We start from the raw sequence: 23422 nt of genomic DNA on the forward strand, positions 1-23422 counted from the left end.
TTTTAGTGGAGTCATACTTCTCCCTGTCTATATCCCTTAGGTGATACAGCTTATCAGAAGGGTAGAAGGGACATCACTGCTTGGGATGGTAAAAATTGGACAACCTGGATGGAGATCCAGTTAGATTTGAAGTATTAGAAGGGCTTTTTTAATAGTCCCAGTATTGAAAAAGGACAAACCAGTCCTGAGGGTTTGGAGACTGAGAACAAGATGGTTGAGGAAATGTATCAAAAATGGTGAGAGGGATTGAATGACATAAAATGAGTGAAGATCTCTCATAAGGATGTGGTTTCAATCTATGCCCTTATTGTGACTTAAGACTTTGCAATAGCAAGTTGAACTAGAGTTAAAAACTGCAGGTGTTTGATTATCTTAGATAAACAAACATTTCCTTTCTCTCTCCCCTGACCCTTTTCATCACATTTAAGTACCTTTTATGGTAAAATGTGTTCTCGGTTCCATATTTAGTCTATGGGTAAATTAGAACTCGACGACAGCCAATGGGAGAAAAGGTCAGAGGGCAGGTGGAGGCTTCTGTGTTAGGGTCTATATAATCTTGTGTTTTGCAACTTGTGCTGTCCCACATACCCTTCTAAGCCACAACCTTAGTTTGGGCCCTATATTCTTCTTTCTCAGTTTTAGCCTTCTTTACTAGAAAATTTCAATAGTTTTCTTATTGGTTTCCCTACTCCAGTATATTCACCACTCAACTGACAAGATTATTTTCCTAAAGTATAGATCTGACCAATTTCTTTTCTTACTCAACTTTCAGGGTCAGATATATAGTCTTTTGTCTTTTATTTATATAATCTAACTCCTTCCTGTTTTTAAACTCTATTACTCCCATCCAAGCATTCTAAGATTCAGCTATTTTACCATAATATTTTCTCTCTTATCTCTATCCCTTATTTCTACCTTTTAGTTTCCCTAATATTTTTTGAGAGCAAGGATACATCTCACCTCTTGAAGGAGCCCTTTCTTAGTGCCTCAGTCTTCATATACCCTGCCTATGACTTCTATGTACCTAGCTATTTTTATGTTGCCTCTATTAAAATACATAACTCAAGGGCTATAACATCTTCCTTCACCTTTCTTTGTATTGTTCAATTTAGCACAATAACTTGAAACTTCCATTTGTCTTAGTATCCTTAACTGTAAAATGGATATAATAATATCATTTACCTCCCCAAGCTGTTATGGGGATCAAATAAGATGGATAATGTTTGTAAAACCACTTGACAGAGTGACTGTCACATAGTAGTCATTTAATAAATGTTTGTTTCTTGCTTTCCTTCTTCCTTGTTTCCTTGTACATAGCATTGCTTAATAAATGCTTATTGAAGTTTTGTAATTATTACACTCCTTTATTAAATGATGAAAGCAAAACTGAGACAAATACAGGTGAACTGCCTTAGATCAAACAACTTTCAAGTTTTGAAGCTTGGATTACAAGTTACTTTCAACTTTGTGTCAGTGTTCTTTCCATTATATTATTCCTCTTTGTAAATTAAAGGAAGAAATTGAGTAGTCCAGGGTATCCAGATAAGAGGACTCATCTGTAGGATGGGAATAATCTACATGGTTTATATAATGAAGTGATGCATGTGAAAACCCTTTGAAAGGAAATTGCTAAACAAATATAAGCTCTTCTTATTTTCATTATAATATCCCCATGCTAAGCAGTTGTAACAATGCCTTTGAATATTCTGTGCTTAACATTACCTCAGCACAGTGTAAATTAGTATTTATTTCCCTTAGGGGAACAGCACAACTATTTCCTACATAAAATCATGTGCTCATTTTAAAGGTAGATTAAGACATAGAGCATTTCAACTCTAATGATTGGATTTTACTCCTTTATCAAGATATATAAATAAAGGATGAACTGAGTTTTTTGTTAATGCTAAGTGAATTACTTAGTTTGTAATTTGTGATCATGCATGATTCTGGTAGTTAAGGAATTTCATTACAAGTAGAGTGGAAAAAAAGCAGAATACATAAGCATTTGCATGTCTATGTACAGGTAAATAAATAGTAAACCTTATTGATAACAGAGTCTATTATAACTTGAATAAGATTACATTCTCCCTAGGAGAGATAATCGGTAATGAAAGACAATTCTAAGCCAGTTTATTATTACTCCATCAAATACCTCAACCTCAGCTGATAAAACTTCTTTGCAGAGCTCCCTAGAGACTTTAAGGGCAATGATACTGCCCACCATTTTGTAGTGATTCCTAAAAAAATTAATAAGTCTACCAAATGAGTTTGTAATATAATAAAACAGAGGTTAGCACTAGAATTAAAACTCCTATATGAACTGTTATAAAATCATGAAAAATGAAATCCTGGAAATAACAAATTTTACTAATGGACAGATGCAATAGGAAGTTAATAGAAGCTTAGTCAAAGAAATTAGAAATATTTTTACAAAGTTTCTTTGTAGCATTCATACCTAATTACAAACCTTAAAGTTTACAATTTAAATTTAACATGTGTTAAACAAATTCTGACATATATTGATCCACTAACTATAAGTGCTATAAAGAAACTTTGTTTAACATTATTTTAGCTGTGATCATGGGCAAATCATTTAATGGAGATATAATAGTTTTTATGCTATATCTCCTTTCTGAGTTTAAGGATCAAATTCCATAATTACTTTATAAGCTTTAATGTCTCATATAAATGCAACACATATAATTACTGACATTATTTTAAAAAGGTAATATTTAATTAAAAGACAAATGAATGATTCTGTAAGATTATCTCTGCTTCATCTCTTAAAAATACTAAGAAATTAGCCAAATAAAAGAATGGCAACCAAAGTGAAGGAAAAGGAAAAATTTCATCAAAAGTTGTTGTTTGTTCTTTACCATTCTTCCTGAAGAGTGTGAATGATATTAAAAGGTTCCTGGATTCAGATCTGAATTGATTTAACAGTGACAAAGTTACACAAAATAGTTGGATCTACTCTATCCTCTAGAGTCATCAAAGTCCAAAGGCAAGATGACTGGTGATGGCCAGGAATACAGCTGATGCTTTGGCCTTTCTAAATTAAAATATTTTCCAGGCCACAATTGGGTTGAGGCAATCCCCCGCCTCTCATTCAATGACTAAAGGCTATATCTCAATAGAGAAAAAAGATATCCTAAGTTTTCATCACAAAAATATCAGTCTTTAGGGGGAAGATCTAAAGAGTTAGAGTGTTTTCTGTCTATAGAAATACAATTTTTGGTTGTTTATATTTTGTAAAATATTTTGGAGCTTGGGAGTTAGATATTTTTCTAAAACTAGGGCCAATTTAATTTTTGTCTTAAGCACTTTTCACTTATGATCTCTTGAAATGAAGCTCTGGGGAAAAAACAAAACCAAGCTTTTAAAAAAAAAAAATAATGGCTTTAAAGGAGTTTAGTGATTTTGTGGACCAAGCTATTACATTTCAAATGGAGCTACTTGACTATGCCTTTATACCCAAATAACTCTGGTTTTCATTCAATTGTCAATAATAGTCCCCAACTCTAGCCTCTACAACTCACTGTTCAGGTTTTGATGGCTTAGAGTGAGTGTAAATAGCAATTGTTTTCTGTTCAATTCACAGACATCAAAAGAAAATCCTCTTTGCCAAAGAAAAATCAGAGACTGATCTGAAAAAGAATAAATTAAAACTAGATGTCAGTAAACTTAAAAAAAAAAAAAAACTAAAAATACATTTCAACAAATTACATATACACATACACACACGTACCCAAATATATATTGGAATCAGGAAGACATGGTGCTAAATTCTTCCTTAGACACTAGGACCCCTGGCAATTGACTTAAGCTCTCAGCCTCAGGCTCTTCATTTCTAAAATAGGAATCATAACAATATCTTATAAAATTGTTGTGACTATGATTAAATGAGGTAAAATATATAAAGCAATTTGCAAAGGTAAAAGTGTTATGTAAAGCTCGGTCTTTGAGTAAATGTTCAAAAAAATAAAACATGGCTATTGGATTTTTATTATGTATTTATTTATTGCCGAGGCAATTAGGGTTTTGACTTGCTCAGGGTCACACAGTTAGGAAATGGTAAGTGTCTGAAACCTGATTTGAACTCAGATCCTCCTGACTTCAGGGCCACCTACCTAGCTGCTCCAGCTATTAGATTTTTAAATAAAAATTCATAAAACTTAAATAAGGGAATTAATTATATAGAAAAATCATTTAATACATGTTTAGTTAACCTTACTAGAATAGAAAATTTCAGTGAAGATTTGTGCATTTTAAAGGAGATTGACAGATTCACAATTCAAAAACTTAGAGTTGGAGCAAAGAATGGGAATTCTGGACATATAATTTCACTAGTGAAGAGAACTTAGTCTGAACATTCTCTTCAATGATGAACATTGGTAGTTCTTTATAGCTTTTTGAAGTCTGAAGCATTAAGAGTTATAGTGACATTCTTAAGGTCACATAATTTGTGTATATTGCAGGTAGGATTTAAAACCACGTATTCCCTCTTTCTTTCGTTTTAGAACACAGGTGGTCACGCCATCCCTGACTTTTCAGGGAGGTGAGAACCCCAAAAAGGAGGCGATCACACTCCCCCTGACTTCTCAGGAGGGGAGATGAAAGCACTAAAAAGGAGATAATCACGGCCTCCCTGACATCTCAGGAAGGGAGATGAAAAGCACCAAAGGGAAGTGGGGATTGCTAGCGGGTTTCTGGGTTGAAGGGCCTTATTAGAGACAAGTATGCACAAATCCATCAACACGGGAGTTATTACACAAGCACATAGCAATAATACAGAGGCTATTTGTGATGACTCTCCCCACAGTCAGTGCAGGCTCAATGTGGTGTAACAAACATGAATTGTACATACAAGTGATGATATAACAAACAATATAAATCAACACGGTTTTGTAAAAGATTTCCAGAAGTCCTAGAAGGAGGGTATGTAACATCAGTTATACCTACGCCTTCTTCAGCAACCAAGAGATAGTCCAAAACCAATCTATTGTCCATTGCTTCACATGTTAGGGAATTCAATGATCCCACAAGTTTTTGAAGTCCTGCATCAGTCTTTTTATATATTAGGGAATCCAATGATCCCTACAGGTTTTGAAGTCCTGCAACAGTCTTATGATGCCTCAGAGAATCCAATGATTCCTGAGGACTTTCAGTCCTACAATAGTCTTATGATGTCTCAGAGAATCCAATGATTCCTGAGGACATTCAGTCCTACAATAGTCTTATGATGTCTCAGAGAATCCAATGATTCCTGAGGATTTTCAAGTCCAACAGTTTTTGATGTCCATGGGTCAAATGCCATAACTGCCAGGTTCTTGGGTCTTCTCCTTCATTTCAAGGGTCTGCTCTGTCTCTCTCCAATGGACAAGGAGAATACAGCTTGTTGGCACCCATCTGATTCCTACTCCATCTGTGGAGATACAAGCAAACCCTCTCCCCCAAGCAGTTAACCTATCTGGTCCCTTCCATTCACCACTTTCTGGGTCTCTCCACATCACCTGGCGAATATCTAAAGACAGGGGAGCTGCTTGCACTGGACACCACCCTTCCAGTGGGTTATAAAACCTGTCTGCTGGAGCCAGTGCATCTTTGTCAAAAATTTAAAAAATTAATGGTATAGAGAACTAAATTTAGAAGTTCTCTAGGGTTACCCATGGCTCCCCCTTTCTTTTGTTTTTGGAGGAGTATCTTAATATCCCTGTTTCTTCTCTCTACTATTGCCTGCCCTTGAGGATTAAATGGTATGCCAGTGGTATGTAAAATCTTATACTGTGCACAAAAGTGTGCAAAATGTTTAGATGTATATGCAGGTCCATTGTCTGTTTTTATTGCTTGTGGCACACCCATAATTGCAAATGCTTGTATAAGGAATTCAGTGACCACTTGGGCTGTCTCTTTTGCTGCTGGTATTGCAATACTGAAAAGGTGTCTACTACAACATGGATAAAAGACAGATGACCAAAAGATTTATAATGGGTCACATCCATTTCCAAAATTTTACTGGGTCTCAAACCATGAGGATTCTTTCCTGGAGGGAGCAAAGGAGCGTGAAAAGGAAGCCAAGCTGTACAGAATTTTATTATGCTCCTAGCTTCTTCTCTTGTTATCCCAAATTGCAAATGTAAAGCTCAAACAGCATGATGATATTTAGAATGAGATTCTTGAGCTTCTTGAAATAAAAGAGTATTGGCCAACATGGTTAGAAGGCTATCTGCCTTTGAATTTCCATCAAAATTAGGACCTGGAAGTCCACTATGGGAGTAGACATGCAAGATATAAATTTTACCTGGATGCTTCTCAGCTGCTCTTGAAGTTCCTTAAAGAGCTGATATATATTGGAGGCTACAAATTTTATTTGGTCTGTGGCAATTCTTTGTACCATACCTACTAAATAGGCTGAATCAGATATTATATTTATGTCTCCCGGATAATAAGCAAGAGCTAGAATGATTGCATACAATTCATTCTGCTGAGTGTACTGAAAAGGAGTTCTGATTACTCTCTTTATAGTTAAGTTACGAGAGTATACAGCGCAAATATTATGTTTGGATGCATCTGTAAAGATAGTTGATCCTTTAAGAGAAACTTTAGAAACCTTTTCTTCAAGAATCCATAGCCAATTATGTAACAGTCTGGTTATCTTTAATGGAGACCCGTGTGTAAAATTTGGAGCCATGGCTAATAAAATTTGCCACTCTAGGATGGTTTCACAGCACTCCTTAACTTGGGCATTAGTATAAAAGGTGTATATCTTGTCAGGTCTTATCCCAGATAATTGTACTGCTTCTTTAATGGCCTTTAATAAAATTCTAGCCACAAGCACTGGGTAAGGAATAAGGCTTTGTTATGGTTGTGCTGGGAGGTTCACCCACTCTATCACTCTGTTTCCTTGATGAAAGACTGCTGTGGGTGCCTCTTGTGTAGCAAAAGCTGATATTTCCAAGGGTTTTTGAGTGACTCTTTCAACCACATTGGATAAAGCCAGTTCAACTTGTCTCAAAGCCTCTTGAGCTTCTTTTGTAAGCTGGCATGGTGAATTTATATAATGTCATATAATGGTTGCAATTGACAGGTAGTCAAATCTAGCACGGGACACATCCATTGGATATCTCCTATCAATTTCTGGAAGTCATTTAAGGTGTTTAGCTTCTCTGTTCTTAAAAAGAGTCTCTGTACTGTAAGCACCTTAGGATATACTTCATATCCTAAATATTGAAAAGGAGCATGTCTTTGAATCTTTTATGAAGCTATGTGCAATTTATAATTCCTTAGTATTTCTATGGTTTTTTGTAGACATGCTTCTAACATTTGTTCCTCAGGTGCACATCCCAATATATCATCCATGTAATATAATAACATTACTTTTGGAAATGCTTTTCTTACTAGAGTAAGAGCAGGAGCAACATACATTTGACACATAGTAGGGCTGTTTTTCATTCCCTGTGTGAAAACTGTCCATTCATATCTTTTATAAGGCTCAGCTAAGTTAATGCTGGGCACTGAAAAGGCAAATCTTTTCATATCCTCCTTATTTAGAGGGATAGAATAGAAACAATCCTTAATGTTTATAACCCACAGAGGCCATTCTCTAGGCAACTGAGTAGGAGATGGAAGTCCAGGTTGAAGAGTTCCCATAGTTTCCATCTGTTCATTTACCTTTCTTAAATCAGTCAACATTCTCCATTTTCCAGATTTCTTTTTTACAACAAATACTGGGGAATTCCAAGGACTTAGAGAAGGTTGTAAGTGTCCTTGGTCAAGTTGTTCCTGTACTATATATAATAAAGCCTGAATTTTATCTCTACCTAAGGGCCATTGTTCTATCCACACTGGTGTATCAGTTTTCCATTGGATAGGAACAGATGAAAGTGGTAGCAGGCCTTCAACAGCGGCCCTGCCTAAAAAACTGGAGTACTCATTTTTAACCCTAATTGTTGTAAAATGTCTCTTCCCCACAGATTGATGGGGATTTTTTCAACTATAAAAGGAGTAAAAACTCCTGTTTTACCTTCAAATATCCATCTTAAAGGGGTAGCTCTAACTTCAGCTGCTATTGATCCTCCAACCCCAGACATGCAGGTGTCTGCCTTAGTCTTTGGTCAGTGACTGGACTAGTTGGAACCTCTAATGACTGTGCTATCTGAACCTGTGTCCACTAGTCCTTCCAATGGTATGCCATTTATATAGATGGTGAGCATAGGTGGGTCAGCTGTCACAGCTGCTGTCCACTATATTCCTGGGTTTTGCTGCTTGGAATCAGAATGTGGGTGACTGTCACCAGATTGCTTATTAGGGGTCTATATCAATAAACTCGATGCTACTATTTCCCCTGGTTGATAAGTCACACATCCCCAGTTTCCCATATCAGTGTATGAATGAACACTGTTTTGTAAGTACTTTCAGGAGGTGAAATGGTCAAGCCTACTATCCCTGGAGGCAAGGGATCCATAGGTTGGAGAGGAACAGATTTCACCTCTCCAGGGGGTATCTCAGTTGTCCCAGCTGCATACAACTCTATCCTCCCTAGTTGTAGTGCTTTTCTCCCATCATGTTGCTTCCTGGCTGACTGATTGTGTAATCTCTTTCTCTCATCAGATGGCTGATTGGTCATGTCTGGGTATTGGACTTGTGGGCACTCTCTGGGTGTGGCATCGGCTGCCATCATGCCCCAAGTGTTTTTTGCCTGGGGCCCTGAAGCTGGGCCCCTCATCCCATTTCCCTGAATCAGTCTACATTATGATGCCCAATGGAGTCCTCTGTTGCATTTTGGACATGGGGTTTTGGGTCTTGTTCTCCCAGCCTGTTTTCTCACTCTGTCTCTATGCCAACATTGAGCTTTCAGATGGCCTACTTTACTGCATTGAAAGCATTGACGAGTCTCTCTGGAAGTCCCTTGCCAAAAGGGACCCTGTCTTCTCATGTTGGGATCTTGGGAAGTCTGCACCATAGTCTGGCTATAAAAGGTATTTGTTCCCACTGTGGCACAGTATCTTATGATCTCCTCTAAAGGAGCATCCCTATGTAGTCCTAGTATAATCCTTCTACAAACCTCATTGGCATTTTCTTTAGCAAGTTGCCTTACCAAAGTGTCTGTTACTATATTTTCACCATTAGTCCATATGACAGCTGTCTGCAAACGTGCCACAAATCAGCAAAGGGTTCATTTGGTCCTTGTACAATTTTTGTGAAGGTCTCATCCTTGTCATTTTTACTGGGGAGAGAAGCCCATGCTTTGATAGCAGCAGCAGCAATTTGCTCAAATGCTGTTATGGAGTAATTAATCTGTACTGAAGCATCTGCATTAGAACCTACACCTGTTAGTAGGTCACAGGTGATTGAAGTATTAACTCCACTTTGACTATTTTGTCAGGCTTGAATCCTACAGAGCTCACTATATTCAGAAAGCCACAACAAGTTTTGTCCAGGTTCTAAGCACACCCTTGCAATGGGTTTCCAGTCACAAGGGGTTAAGACTTCATAAGCCAAATTCTTTAATAACATCTTAATATAAGCTGATGTAGCCCCATAGAGAGTGCAAGCTTTTTTCAGGTCTTTAAGGATGTCCATATCAAAAGGAGTATATTTTCTACTTTCTTGGCCTGCTGAATTATACTGTTGAATCACGGGAAAAATTTGAAGTTTGAAATCATTATCTATTTCTTTTCCATTTTTAGCAGGTTCAATAATCCCTTTTTGTAATCTAGTTATAAGAGTTATAGGAGCTGGTGATTGCTGGGGGGGAGGTGCTGATGATATCACCCTCTGTCCCTGAAGGTAGAGTTGATGTGGGCTGGTCAATAATCTGCTCTCTAGGCAGGGTTGAAGCTTCTTCAAAGGAGTAAGGGTCATCACACCCTAATTCCTCATTTGAATCCCCTTGCCCTCTGGGAAGGTTTTGAGATTGCTTATCTTCTATCTTTTTTTCCTCACACTTCCTCCTCTGTTCATTTTTAAAACTTTTCCTTCTCCTACAACTTGCTTGATAGTTTAAGTATAATTGAACTACTTTGTATATATAAAATTCCTCTGTGGAAATTGAACAAGGCCCATTTTTTGTGTAAAATTCTTTCAGTTGAAGTCCCACTAGCTTCCAGTTATCTATATTTAGTTTTTCTTCCTCTAAGAACCAAGGCGTGTTTTAATGCGCTCAAGAGTTTATCAATCTGTAGCCAGGTTACAAGTAAACTCTTCTCCTCAATTATCTTAATTATACTCTCTATGGCACTACTACTGGGTGAGGCTGGAGCAGGGTCTGGAGCTGGGTCGGCTGAGGCTGAGGGAATGTCTATACCTAATATCTGCCCCATTTGAGCTATAAAAGATTTGCTGCTTTAGCCCTTAACAAAGTAAATTCCTTATTTGTCTATTAGAATACTCACCTAATCTGAGTCAGGATCACTAAACGTCTTTATTCTTGATCTTTTACGGTCAAGGTCAGGGGATTAGATCTAGCAATCTCCACACACACCTTCATCTCTCAACCACTGAAAGACAGAGAGAGAGAGAGAGAGAGAGAGAGAGAGAGAGAGAGAGAGAGAGAGAGAGAGAGAGAGAGCCTCAATTTCCTCCTCCTACTCCCCCCACACAAGTCACTTCCCCCTCTTTGTCCCACCAATCAAGTCAGCACAGAACAGCTGGGGAGGGTCAACCTTCAATCATGTTAATAGAGAACTGTCCAATTGGCAATTAGTCTCACGTGCATTTGCTCAGTTCTAGCTCTTTACAACGTATTTCTTTTAAATTTTAATAATTTTATTGCTACTTTCTGTTTATTACATGAACATAGTTATGCCCAATGTTGTTCCCTCTTTCCTGCCTTTTTCCCAGAGAGCCATCCCACACAACAAAGTATTTTTAAGAGAAAAGAAATGAGCACAATTGATCAGTATATTGAAAAAAGTCTTTAAAAAATATGTGCAATGTGTAATACTTGTGGGCTTCCCATTTTCATGAAATAGTGTACTGTGAGTTGTCTTCTCCTATCTCTTCATTTGCATCAAGTTTGATTAGAGCTATCTTATTTAGAACTCCTTAAATCTACTTTCTAATACCTCTCCATTCTTTTCCACCCTTTCCCTTTTGAGTGAAATATATTCTTCACTGCTCTGTCTAATTGTATGTGTGTATTTTTCCTTCTTTTGACCAGTTGAGATGAAAGTGATATTCAAGTGTCAGCTGTTCCTGCTCTCCCTTTCTCTTGTATATGTCTTCTTGTATAATCTGATGTTGTGAAATAGCTTCCCTAACCTTTCTTTCCTTTTCCCTCCAGTATTTTCCTATCTTTCTCTCTTTTAATTCTTTTCTTAAAATTAAGATGTAATATCTAAATTAAACTCCCTCTATAAATCCTGATATTTTGGGGTTCAGAAGGGTAATTTCTTCATATTTCAATATAAACAGTTCATTTTTATTTTATTCTTTTTCTTTGCTCATTTATGTTTGTCTTTCTCTTTCAGTCTTGTCTTTTAACTTCAGGATTCCTCTATAACTGTTATTTTTTTCATCAGAAATGCTTGAAAGTCCTCTATTTCATTGAGATGTGCATCCTATCTCTTTCCCCAATAGTCCTCAATTTTGCTGAGTTAGTTATTCTTGTCCACAAGCCCTTAGAATTTGTCTTATTGAATATCATATTCCAAAGTTCTCAACCTCTCTATATTGGTGGCTGCTATGTATGATTCTGACTGTATTTTTTTGTTATTTAAATTCTTTCATTCTGAATCTATACTTTGAGCTGGAAGTTCTAGATCTGGCTATGATGTTACTGGGAGTTTAAATTCTAGCGTTGCTTTCAGAAAGTGACCCAGTGATCATTTCTATTTCTACTTTGCCCTCAGATTCTAAGAGAATTGGCAAGATTTCTTTTAAGTATCTTATAATATTATATATAGTCTCTTCTTTTTCTTGGTGATATCATTCAGATAGTACAATGATTCTTACAATTTCTTTTTTCAAGATATTTTCATATCAGTCATTTTTTGTTATATAATTTGCATTTTCTTCCAGCCTTTTAACTTTAATTTTACTTGTTAACTAAAGGAATCATTGGTTTCTGTTTAGTTCATTCTAGTTTTCAGGGAGTTTGTTGCTTGTGCAACATTTTAAATCTATTGAGTCAAGTGGTTAATTTTCTTTCCAGTTCTTTCTTCCATATTTCTTATTTCTTTTCTAATTTTTTTCCCTTGATGCTCTCATTTCACTGTAAAATATTTTAAGACTTTAAAAAATCCTTTCTTCATTTTTTCAAAAAGTTCCAGTTGTGTTTGTGTTCAAATTGTGTTTTGCTCGGAGTCCTTGCTGGTAGATATGGAATTATTTTTTCCTGTATTAATATATTGAGCAGCTCTGCCACCATAGTAGCTCATTATGGTGAGATTGTTTTTATGGTTTTTCAAAATTTTTTCTAGTCTTATTGCTTCTTCAGCCACACTTTTGGAGGAAAATTTTGACTGGTCCTCCTATTGCTTTTTTAAATATAGAAAGATTGACCAGTTCTTGAAAACTTTCAGGCTTCCATAGTGACCTCTGGTACTGGACAAAGTCTGATAGCTTCAACCCTGCCCTACCTTTTCCCCTGCTTCTGAGCTCTGAACATTTCTGAAGGATTTGTGTGAGAGTAGATTGTTGCTAGACTTGGCCCATAACAAACAGCCAGTTAGAAAAGTCTACTGGTCCAAAGTAGTAGGCTTATAGACTTTCCTTTGGTTTTGGATTCCTGCCTTGGTTATTCCTCTGCGAGCTGAAATAGATTTTTTTTTTCTTCATGCATAATTTAACCTAAAAAACTGATTTCCTGGAAAGATCCTAGTCTCAGTTTACCTTAGATCTATGTCCTTTATCTGGGTAGTGGACTACAGTCCTGCTTGTTTGTTCCTGTCCTCATTAGGATAATTTATATGAGTCTGGGAACTCCTCACTCCAAGTGCTAGATTATTCCATAAACTACATTCTTCTGGGTGGATCCAATATCTATTGTATTCAGATTACTCTGTTTTTCTTCTTTTGTCAAGCTGGTCTAGACAGATGACTCACTGTGAATTTTTAACTGATTTCCTCATAATGATTTAGTCATGATTAGGGCCTTTTTTCAGGGAGTTTATGACCAGGAAGTCATTGTACTGCTTCTTACCACCGCTATTTTAGCTTCCAACACTGGTAGCTGGTTTTATACTACACCTCCCATTTGTCCCTCTTGCTATAGGTAAAGTCCTTTAAGCTTTAGGAATTACATTGATCTGTCCAGCAATGCTAAGTCACTTGTGCCTCTATGACTTCTTTCTCATCAAGTTAATAAGAAAAGGCATTTCTGGGTGGATAATTATTGAGGGGAAACTTTGAAATTCTGAGAAGCAATAATAAATGGATACACAGAGATAAAGATATACATACAGGTACCTTATAGATTCTTGGAGTTCTAGGTAGACAGCGATGGGGTAATATTTACACTTTTTTTTTTTTCTGTAGAATTTTCCTTGTACGAAATTGTATCTATCCTCATTGTTTCATTATTATTTGGTATATTTTCTTTTATTTTTAGGTGGTTGTATGATGATTGCAAGGGCCAGATACAATTTCTCCTTCAATTAGTTTGCCAGAAGAGATCCATCTTAATTATTTTTCTTTAAGGCAATACATATTTTATCACTGACAAATAGAAAATTATTTTTAGTCCCCAAAGCAACTTAAAAAAAATTGTTACATGGATGGTTTGGACTATGAGAAACAGAACAAAGAAATTATTAAAAAATACACCTAGCTTTATAAAATCTAATTTCTAAGTAAAGGAATATCACTTTTTAAAAGCTTCATTAAAACATTTAAACCAGGAATGTGGTAAAGGTTTGCTAATTGTATAAGCTTTTGAATTTTCTTCTAATTAAACAACAACAAATAATAGATTTTATCTGCTGCTAAAACCATGAAAGTGACAGTGTAAATTTTTCAATATAGTGGAGGCAAGAGAAGATAGTAAAGGCTAAGAATGCATCTTACATAAGATACAAATAGATCAATATAGATAGACCCATAGGATATTTGATGATTTTCTTCTCTCTGTGACGGATACTGGTATATTCCATAATCGGTTAATTATATTGAATCTAGAGAAATGAGAGTAATATCATGAATTAAGAAAAACATTCCATCATTCTTTTGAAGAACATATTGTCTAGGGACAGGGTTTTGGAAGAATTCTTTTTTCACTTGTATGTTAACCCTCTTAAAATCATAGCAGATACAGTCATTTTTTAAAAATGCCCTTTATATCTGTCAAACAAAATAAGATTATAGATTTGTCAGCTCTCCAAAGTGTGATGTCATATAGTCATTATCTGTCTCTTCTGACAGGACATGGTGCATGATCAGAAAGAGATATGTGGATCTTGTTAAAGGAGAGATTCAGAAAAAATACTTCTCTATTCTATGAGAAATAACTGTGAGTACAAATATTAGCTTAAAAAAATTGTGAGGGTAACATAGTATATCACTAATTTATTATAAGTTTAATTTTAATAAAAAATAAACTAAAATATATTTTTTTCGTGTAAATGCATATGATATACAAATGGAGAAGCAGCAGGCTATCAAGGAATTAGGAAGACCTATGTTCATGGTTTACTCTATAATTACTAGCTGTGTGATCATGGGCAAAATCATTAAACTTTTTTGAACCTCAGCCAGTTCTCTAAGATTCTAAGTTATAGACCAATCAATCATTGTTCAAGTATTATCCACTTATTATTATGTTAAATATAAAGAAATGCCAAAAAAAAGTCCTTGTTCTCAAGGAGTTCACAGTCAAGGGCTTGTTTGTATTGATGGAAAAAGTATCTATACTGATGAAAGTGAAATTATAGCCTCTTGATGTATTCCATAATGCTGTCTTTTTTATATCTGTGAATTGTCTGCAATCTGATTTTGGGTGAAAATACATCAGTTTGTGAGCAACAATTTTTTATTTATTAATTTATTTAGTATTGCATCATGGTGAAATAGCAACTTACCACCATTGCCATTACATTTACTTAGAACAATCCTGTTTATATAGTTATTACTATCCAAAACACAAATTCAGGGGGCAAATCACTGAAATGGTAATACTATTACATAATTTCATGTGAAATACTATCTACTTTTCTATTTCAATTATTTTGAAATAATGTGTCTCAATGCTTCCTGGATGCCAAAATTGTAAAACCAAGCAATTATTTTCAATAATGAAATATTATCAAACTGTATTAAACATATATTTTTGTGCCTATTTTTAAGCTCTAAAGCCTATTTTAAGTATTTACACAATTTGATATGGAAATATTACAAAAACATCATCAAAAAAACATTGTAAAGGTAATAGCAGAGTATATAAGCCATGAACCAAAAGGGTACAAGTTCAGTAGAGATACAAAAGAGAATTAAGAGGATAAGATAATGATATCCTCAGAAAAAATGCTTAGAAAATGCTGTTTTCCTCTCCATGACTCCTATGAGTTGGTGGAGTCAAATGAAGAATGGCTAACTTTCTTATGAAATGCATCTCAAAACTTAATGAGATAAATCACGGGATGAGTCTGTGTTGGATCTTGTAATTGAAGTCTTTTTGACTTAAAAAAGATCTTCTAAATCTTCTGTTTGATCAACATAGGCTTTAAGAATTCAAGATCACTTTTATACTTTTAGTGGGACTTTCATGAAAGAACAGGAAAAATGTTATAATCATTTAAAAAGAATGACATGAATACCTTCTGCTTATTTTCTACAAAGACGAAAGTATAATATTTTTTTTTAAATGCAAAGGTTTTATACCTTTTTCTTCAGTGGCAAAAGGAGTCAGGGGAAAAATGCTTGAGAGTCAAAAAATTAAAAATATAATTCCATAAACAAATTAAAATATATTGTTTCTTTTGGGTATCTGAGATTGCATTTTTTCTTTACCCGATCAAATGTTTTTAGTATAGCTAATAATTAACAAACACAAGAAAGTCTCATGTTTTCTATTTTAGTGAATCATATTATCATGAAAATGTAGTCTATTAAGAGTCTTCTTGTTGAATAGCTTTGATATATGTTCAATTGTTTCCTATGAAGATTCCATAGTGATTAAAATGTAAGCAAGAAGACTGGTAGTTATTGATATTTTATAACTGTCTTTAATAGTAATATTCTTATTTCTTTACCCTAAACATTCTATGGGATTTTTTCCCCTCCTTTATACACTTGTTTTTTTTCAATGCCCTAAAAATTGTTTCTTTTCTGGCATGTATTTTTTCTATCCTTACTTGACCTGCTTCAATATTTTATCTTTTTTTTATTATTATTATTATTTACTCTCACTTGCATTGTAACCCATGTAACCCTTGATTTCTATTTTTTTCCTCTTAGGAAAGGGATCAGGGTCTTATAGCTAAGTAATGAGAGAGAGCCAGGGCTTGAACTCAGGTTTTCTAATTCGTAGTCTTACCCTTTTTCCACTGTACTTTATCAAGTTTTTCATAGTTGATTATTGCACTTTTTTTGCTGCTTCTGCATATGATGTATTCCTGGTTCTGCTTGTTTTGTTCAGCATCAGAACTCTTTCCAGGATCTTCTAAAATCAACTTATTCATCATTTTTTTTATAGAACAACAATATTACATTTTATGTTCATATACCACAATTTGTTCAGGCATCTCCAATTGATGGTCATCTACTCATTTTCCAATTCTTCACCACCACAAAAAAGCTGCTACAAACATTTCTGCACATGGGAGCCCTTTTTCCTCCTTTATGGTTTTTCTGGGATACAGGCTATGTAGAAGCACTGTTGGATCAAAGGGTGTGCACAGTTTTATATCCCTTTGGGCACATTTCCAAATTGCTCTCCAGAATGGTTGGATCAGTTCACAACTCCACCAAAAATGCATTAATGTCCCAGTTTTCCCACATTCCCTTCAATATTTATTATCTTTTTCTGTCATTTTAGTCAATCTGAGAGATATGAGGTGATACCTTAGAATTGTTTTTATTTATATTTCTGTGTTATAGTTTTATATGTCCTTGCCTTGTTCTGCTACCAGTGGTTAAATTCCTCAAAAGAAGAGTCTGTATAATTCATCTTTGTAATCACAGAGAGCATGTATTCATTCTTACATTATTGTCTTTAAATAATCTTAAGATTAATAAATCACAAGTCCCCTATAGCAAATTTCTCAGTTATGATTTAGTAGATAAAGCCTTGCATATTGTCTAATAGACAGAAAAAGTCAGTGAATGTCAGAGTTGAGATTTAAACAGTTTCTTGACTCCAAGACAAGAACTATTCAGTAGCCCATAATGATTTTCAAATATATGAATGGGATTGATTGGATGAAGTTTTCTCAGTACTGAAACTAGGTCTAAGTCATATGATCCCTATTCACAGTCTTGAACTCTGGGTTGCAGAGAGTTACATGGTCTCTAAAGGTCAGACCCTCAAATCATGCCCACAGGAAGCAATGTGACCCACAGGAAATAGATAATATTGGTCAAGAATGGTTACTTCCTTTTAGTGTGTCTATTGAAAAGGCTTGGCTCTTTTCCTATTTAACCAGGAGTTCCACTTTCAGCTGATCAGGTTCAGGAGCACATGGCAGGTGTTGGGATGGCTCCCAGGTGTGTGTCTGGGCCTCTCTCTGCAGGGATTAAATAAATGCTTTCTCTTTGAACCTGAAGATATCCCTGATTAGTTAATTTGGAAAAGGGGGGGTTTAGCACCAGTCCCACACATATGTATGTTAGATGCATTATGATATTTGCTAAAATAAGAAACACATATATATGTCCTTGCAGTAATACACACATGGGTTAATTATTTTACTGGCAGAAAGAGTTTTCCTGAATCAGATTAATTGATTTCCTTGTTTTAAATACCTGATACATCTGAAGAGGGAAGAAATGCCAGTCCTCTTTACCACTGTTTCCAAGCCTAAAGGATAACCCAAGGGAATAGAGATAAATACTAAGTAAAAAATGAGAGTGAGATAAATAGCTAGAGAAATGAGCAACCTTCAAAAGGATTAAAACAGTAATTCCCTGAAAGAGAACATAATGGTAGTATAGACACAGACAACTAAGTAATCTTCATTTGTTTTTCTATCCAATCTCCCTTAGATCTTTTGAGAATGGGGATGCTCTTTAAATTGCTTTCTGACTGAGAGACTGAGCAATTATCTCCTAATTTTCTCTTTTTCTCCAGAATGGACAAAAAACCTATAGTCCCATCAGATACTTAAAAGCAGTATGAAAACTTTCCCCCCAAAACTGGCCCTAGTGAAAGGAGGCCATATGTGTAATATCATTAAAAGGACACCAAAAGGACATATATTAGATGATAAATGCCCTACTATCTAGAAGCTGTTAAAATGCATATACTCTCTAGTAATGAGGGTCTAACCTTTCTTCATGGCCGTATTTACAACTAATATACTTTATTAGACTGAATGACAATTGAGACTTCCAGGACAGGAGATAAAGAATATTAATTTTCAATATTGGTGGGAAAAGATTGATTGAGGATGCTGGTCCAGAGAGGTAGGCTTAGAATGTGGGGATGTTCTAAAGTGGCACAGTATACTTGAAAAGGGAATGACAATATCAGAAGGAGGTGAAATGTGTCAGAAAAAGAAAACATACAATACCTTTTTTTGTCTAGATTCAATTCTGTGGGGTCCTCATCCAGTTTAAACCAGATTAAAACACATAAAACAAAGCAATAGAATCAAACAATATTGCCCCAGATTCAATGTTTAATATTGTCTTTCTTCAGATTCCTCGTGGATTCTGTGACTATTTAGAGTCAAAGAGTTGTTGTTTGTCAGTGTGTACAAAGGTTTCACTAATAGAACAAGTCATATAAGTAGATCTAATGAAAGTTAATTTGTCCAATAAAATAGAATCAGGTAGTATTTGCCTACATTTTATAGAAGCACAAAATCATACATCTCAAGACAAAGGATGTTCCTCAGTGGCTATCTTATCCAACCTGTACACAAATGGGATTTTTGAAAGTGAAATAGAGGAATTTATATTTTACCCTAGAGGCAATAGTAAGTCATAGTAGTTGAGTAGCTTAGTCACATAGTCAGATCTGTACTTAAAGGAAATTATATTGGCAGCAGTGGTTAGAATGGAGTAGAGCGATAGGATACTTCAAATAGGGAGACCAATTAGGAGGAAGCTGACGTTCAGGACTGAACTAATGTGGTAGTTGTATGAGAATAGAGAAAGGTTGGTTATATATGAGAGACCAGGCCTTAAACCAAAGCCAAACTGATTCTAACTGATCACCTAGGTACTACCCAAGCTCTATCTTGCGATTCAGGGGTTCTTAAACTGAGACCGGATGGGTTATGGCAAATGAGCTGAGGGGCAGAGACAGAGAGTGAGGTTTTGTTTTACTATAGTCCGGCCCTCCAACAGTCTGAGGGACAGTGAACTGGCCCCCTATTTAAAAAGTTTGAGGATCACTGGTTAGATCCTGATGGACTCAGATTGAATGTACATAATAATCATTTCTACTTTGGTCAGAAAACCTGAGGGTCTTCCCCTCCTAGGTTCATTTATTCATTTATTAAGATTTTTTTTGAACTAGGTGAAAGAGGAGATTCTTTGCCTTAATTGTGACCTAGTCTTAATCACTGAATGGGTACAGGCTCAGTTAAACAGAGACCTGTTGAAGACAGCATAAAAAGGTTAAAATCTCTTATGTTATCCAGGATCATGTCCAGTGGTCCTGATCTATATCTGGCCTCTGGATCCAGATGGCTTTGGAGGGGAAAGTGAGGCATGTGACTTTGCATAGCCATCCTTAGCTTGAATCCCATTCACTTGCATGTATGTTAGGACATCACCTCCCAGATGTCATGGTCCTCTGAGAGAAGGAAGGACAAACAATAACAACTGAAGGAAGTCTTGGTCTGGCCTCTGGAGGGCATCTGATTGCCTGGGGCTGTGCTGAGGCAAGTGGAAGTCTGGCCCCTGGAGGGAGGCATGCTTGCCTGGGGCTGCACAGTTGGTTCTCACAGATGGAGTCTGCAGGCTCTTCTGGTTTTGCAAGCCCTGGTGCTCCACCATACTGGAACTCAGGATATCCTGCTAATGGGTTAAGGTGGAGATTGCTGCCAGCTCACTGGGGAGCTTTATGTCTTTGACTTTTATCCAAATAAGAGGGGAACCTCCTTCAGATGCTCTAAGTTTCAGGGGCTAAAAGATTGCTTCACAAGGTCTCTTGCCAGTTCCCGTGCTCCAGGACTTGTCTTGTGGTGCTATTTTATGGTTGTCTAGAGGATTACAACAATTCACTACTTAAATTCACATTTTGGCTACCAGAATGAAGTCCATCTAATTTTTTAAGACAAGGAATTGCTTTTAAAAAGTTTTGAGGTAAAAGATAGTGAAATTTCTGAAGTCTATCAATGACTATTTAATACCTTGTCCTGAGGGTAGAATTAAAGTTATTTCTTACTTCCCTCCCATGTGATTTTTATTAAGGTCCTTAATCTTTGTTTACCTGGTTCCTTATATGCAAAAGTGGAATATCTATCTAATGTATTTTAAAAGGATTATGAGAATAAAAAGTTTATGCTATATAAAAGATCTTGGAAAACTAAAAAACAAACAAACAAACAAACAACAAAAAAACAAAACACCTATATGTATATAAGGCATTCTTACCATTTTAATTAGACTAATAAAAAGTGGGACATTTATGGAACTCAAGTCATAATGTTTTGCTAATATTTGTTCATTGATGAGAACATATATTCTTTGTTTAATAGTAATTTTAAGGGACATTGAAAAATAAATATTTTCATGACTCCACATTATAAACAATGCAGTTTAGGACTAAGACTTCAAAGTTACTTAAAATAATTTAAATTTTGAATTCGTTTTTTTCCTGACCATTCATCATTTCCTTCTTCTTCATGTATGTGTTTTTTCTAATAGTAAATGTAACTTCCATTCCCCCAGCTCTTCCTTTCTTCCACTTGTGTCTGTTAAACAGTGGTGACAACAACAAATGTGGATATTTTTAGATCTGATTTAGTGGGCACAATTCTATTGGATATTTGTTTCTAACTCTATTTCCAATAAAATTAAATTGATAGCATTGACACACAGAAGTTTTTGATGAATGTGTTTATTAAGACATTGAGGGATATTTGCAGGCAGCCTGAGGGGGTATAAGTAAGACTGATGAAATTAAATGTAGCCAATGTTTATGGGCTCTATATCTCTGTGTTTTATAGACTAATATAAGGAGGAAATGTCCTCACAATATTTTAACTTCTTTGGGGAAATTGCAGAAAATTTATTTTTCAGAACACAAAACTTGTGAAGCATCTGGTAACTGAACTTAGAAAAGTGAAGACAGATCTTTGAATCTTCCATGCAAAACATTTTAATATGCCTAGGCTCTTAATTAAAGTTGGGATGTAGTTCTTACCCTGTTTTTCTTTGGAGGGAACATCTTTATATTAAGTTTACCACCAAATAAGCATATTTTAAATGCTTAATTTAGGCATTTTATTTCTTATATCATAATTATTTCCCAATCCACATGCATATATTTAATTTAAAATAATTAGACAAAATTGTTCAAAACAGCAATTGTGACGAACAAAATATTCAATATTCCGTATATTTATGTGTATATATATTTCCCAATTCTAATAAAAGATTTATGGACTCAAAATATATAACAATAAAGCATGTGTATATAACAAAAATAATAATAAAGTACATATAATGGGAGAATGAAATTTGTACAATGCTTCAAGAATCTATTTATCTGCTTTTATTAACTGCTAGTAAAACAAATCTCTAAGCAAGAAAATTTTATAGAGTTGACTTTTCTCTTACTGTGGATTAGACAGCTTTAACAGATGAAATGCCTACACTTATAGGCATTTTAAAATTTTTTCTGGGGGCAGAAGGAAGGAAGATCATTGACTTTCTCTTGTATTGTCAATAGGAGTGTAAAAAGAAAGAAAAGAATAATAGATACATAGATATGTATGTTTTCAGGGTAACAGTTAAACTAGTAATGTGGCTAGAAAACTGTTTTTAGAGTCAGAAATAATGAGATCTCATTTATTTAGCATTTTTAAGGTTTGTAAATGTCTATACCTATAAAAGCTCCTCTGATTCTTAGCACACCCTTGAAAGTGGATTTATTATATAGTAGGTTGGATTATAGGCAACACCCATTACTGATTTGTAAAAATTAGGGTGGTACAGCTACACATTTTGACAAATATTCCTCTTTTCTTTCTTTTTTTTTTTTTAATGAGTATGTGACCCCTTAAATCTTCAAATGTAGAAAACTATTTTTCAAATGATTGCCTCTTGAGAAAGGAAAGACAACAATGAACTACTATTTCAGACCATAATTACACAGGGAAAAAGACTGCTACTAATATCTTGAAACGATGTTCTTGCAGAACAAAAAAGACTATTGGCAATCATTTCTTCAAATAATTGCCTTAAGTAACTAAATAAACTGATAATCAAGTAGAAAAAAAGGAAAAGTTACAGCTTCAGTCAACCAACACACATTTATGAAGCACTAAGTCTTGTTTAAGCACTGGAGATCCAACAAGGCACTTACATTCTAATCTGAGGGGAGGCATCCTATAAATAGATAGGTGTATGCAGAGTACAAAGGCTTAAATGACTAGGGGTTGGGGTAGAATTGGAAGAACATCTTTGTGAAATGGAATTTAATTTTTAAATAATCTCTGAATGTCAAGAAGAAATGGTGAAGAAAAAAAGTATTCTAAATGTAGTTAGTGCAAAGGAATAGAAAGTAAAGATGGAGTGAAATGTTTGCAGAATAGCAAGTAAATTGGCATTTCTAGAATAAAGAACACGTGGAGTACAGGGAAGTATGAAGTGACAGAGCTAAGTTGTGAATTAGCCTAACATATTAAACAGAGGACTATGAGTTTCATCCTGGAAGTAACAAGGAGTCACTGGAATTTATTGAATATGAGGGGCAAGAGAGTAACATACATAGACCTATGCCTTAGGAAAAATCATCTCCTCTTGCATACAGGTAATCTTCAGTTGTCCTGATCTATATCTGGCCAGAAATCACAGGGGACTCTGGAGAGGAAAGTGAGGCAGGTGATCCTGCAGAGCCCTCCCTCACTTAAATCCAATTCAATTGCATATCAACACATCACCTCCTGGATGTCATGGTTCTCTGAGAAAATGAAAGATAAACAACAAAAAAAGATGTAGTAGCAAAAGACTTGAATTTGGGCAAGAGATAATGAATTTGAAGTAGGGAAGTATCGATGTGAATGGAAAGGAAAGTATATATGTAAGAGAAATTGTGAAGGTACAAGTAACAAGATTTGATAGTAGAGTGGGGCTGTTGGGATGAGTAAGA

This window comes from Sminthopsis crassicaudata, chromosome 5, assembly GCF_048593235.1.
Source record: "Sminthopsis crassicaudata isolate SCR6 chromosome 5, ASM4859323v1, whole genome shotgun sequence".
Lineage (NCBI taxonomy): Eukaryota > Metazoa > Chordata > Mammalia > Dasyuromorphia > Dasyuridae > Sminthopsis > Sminthopsis crassicaudata.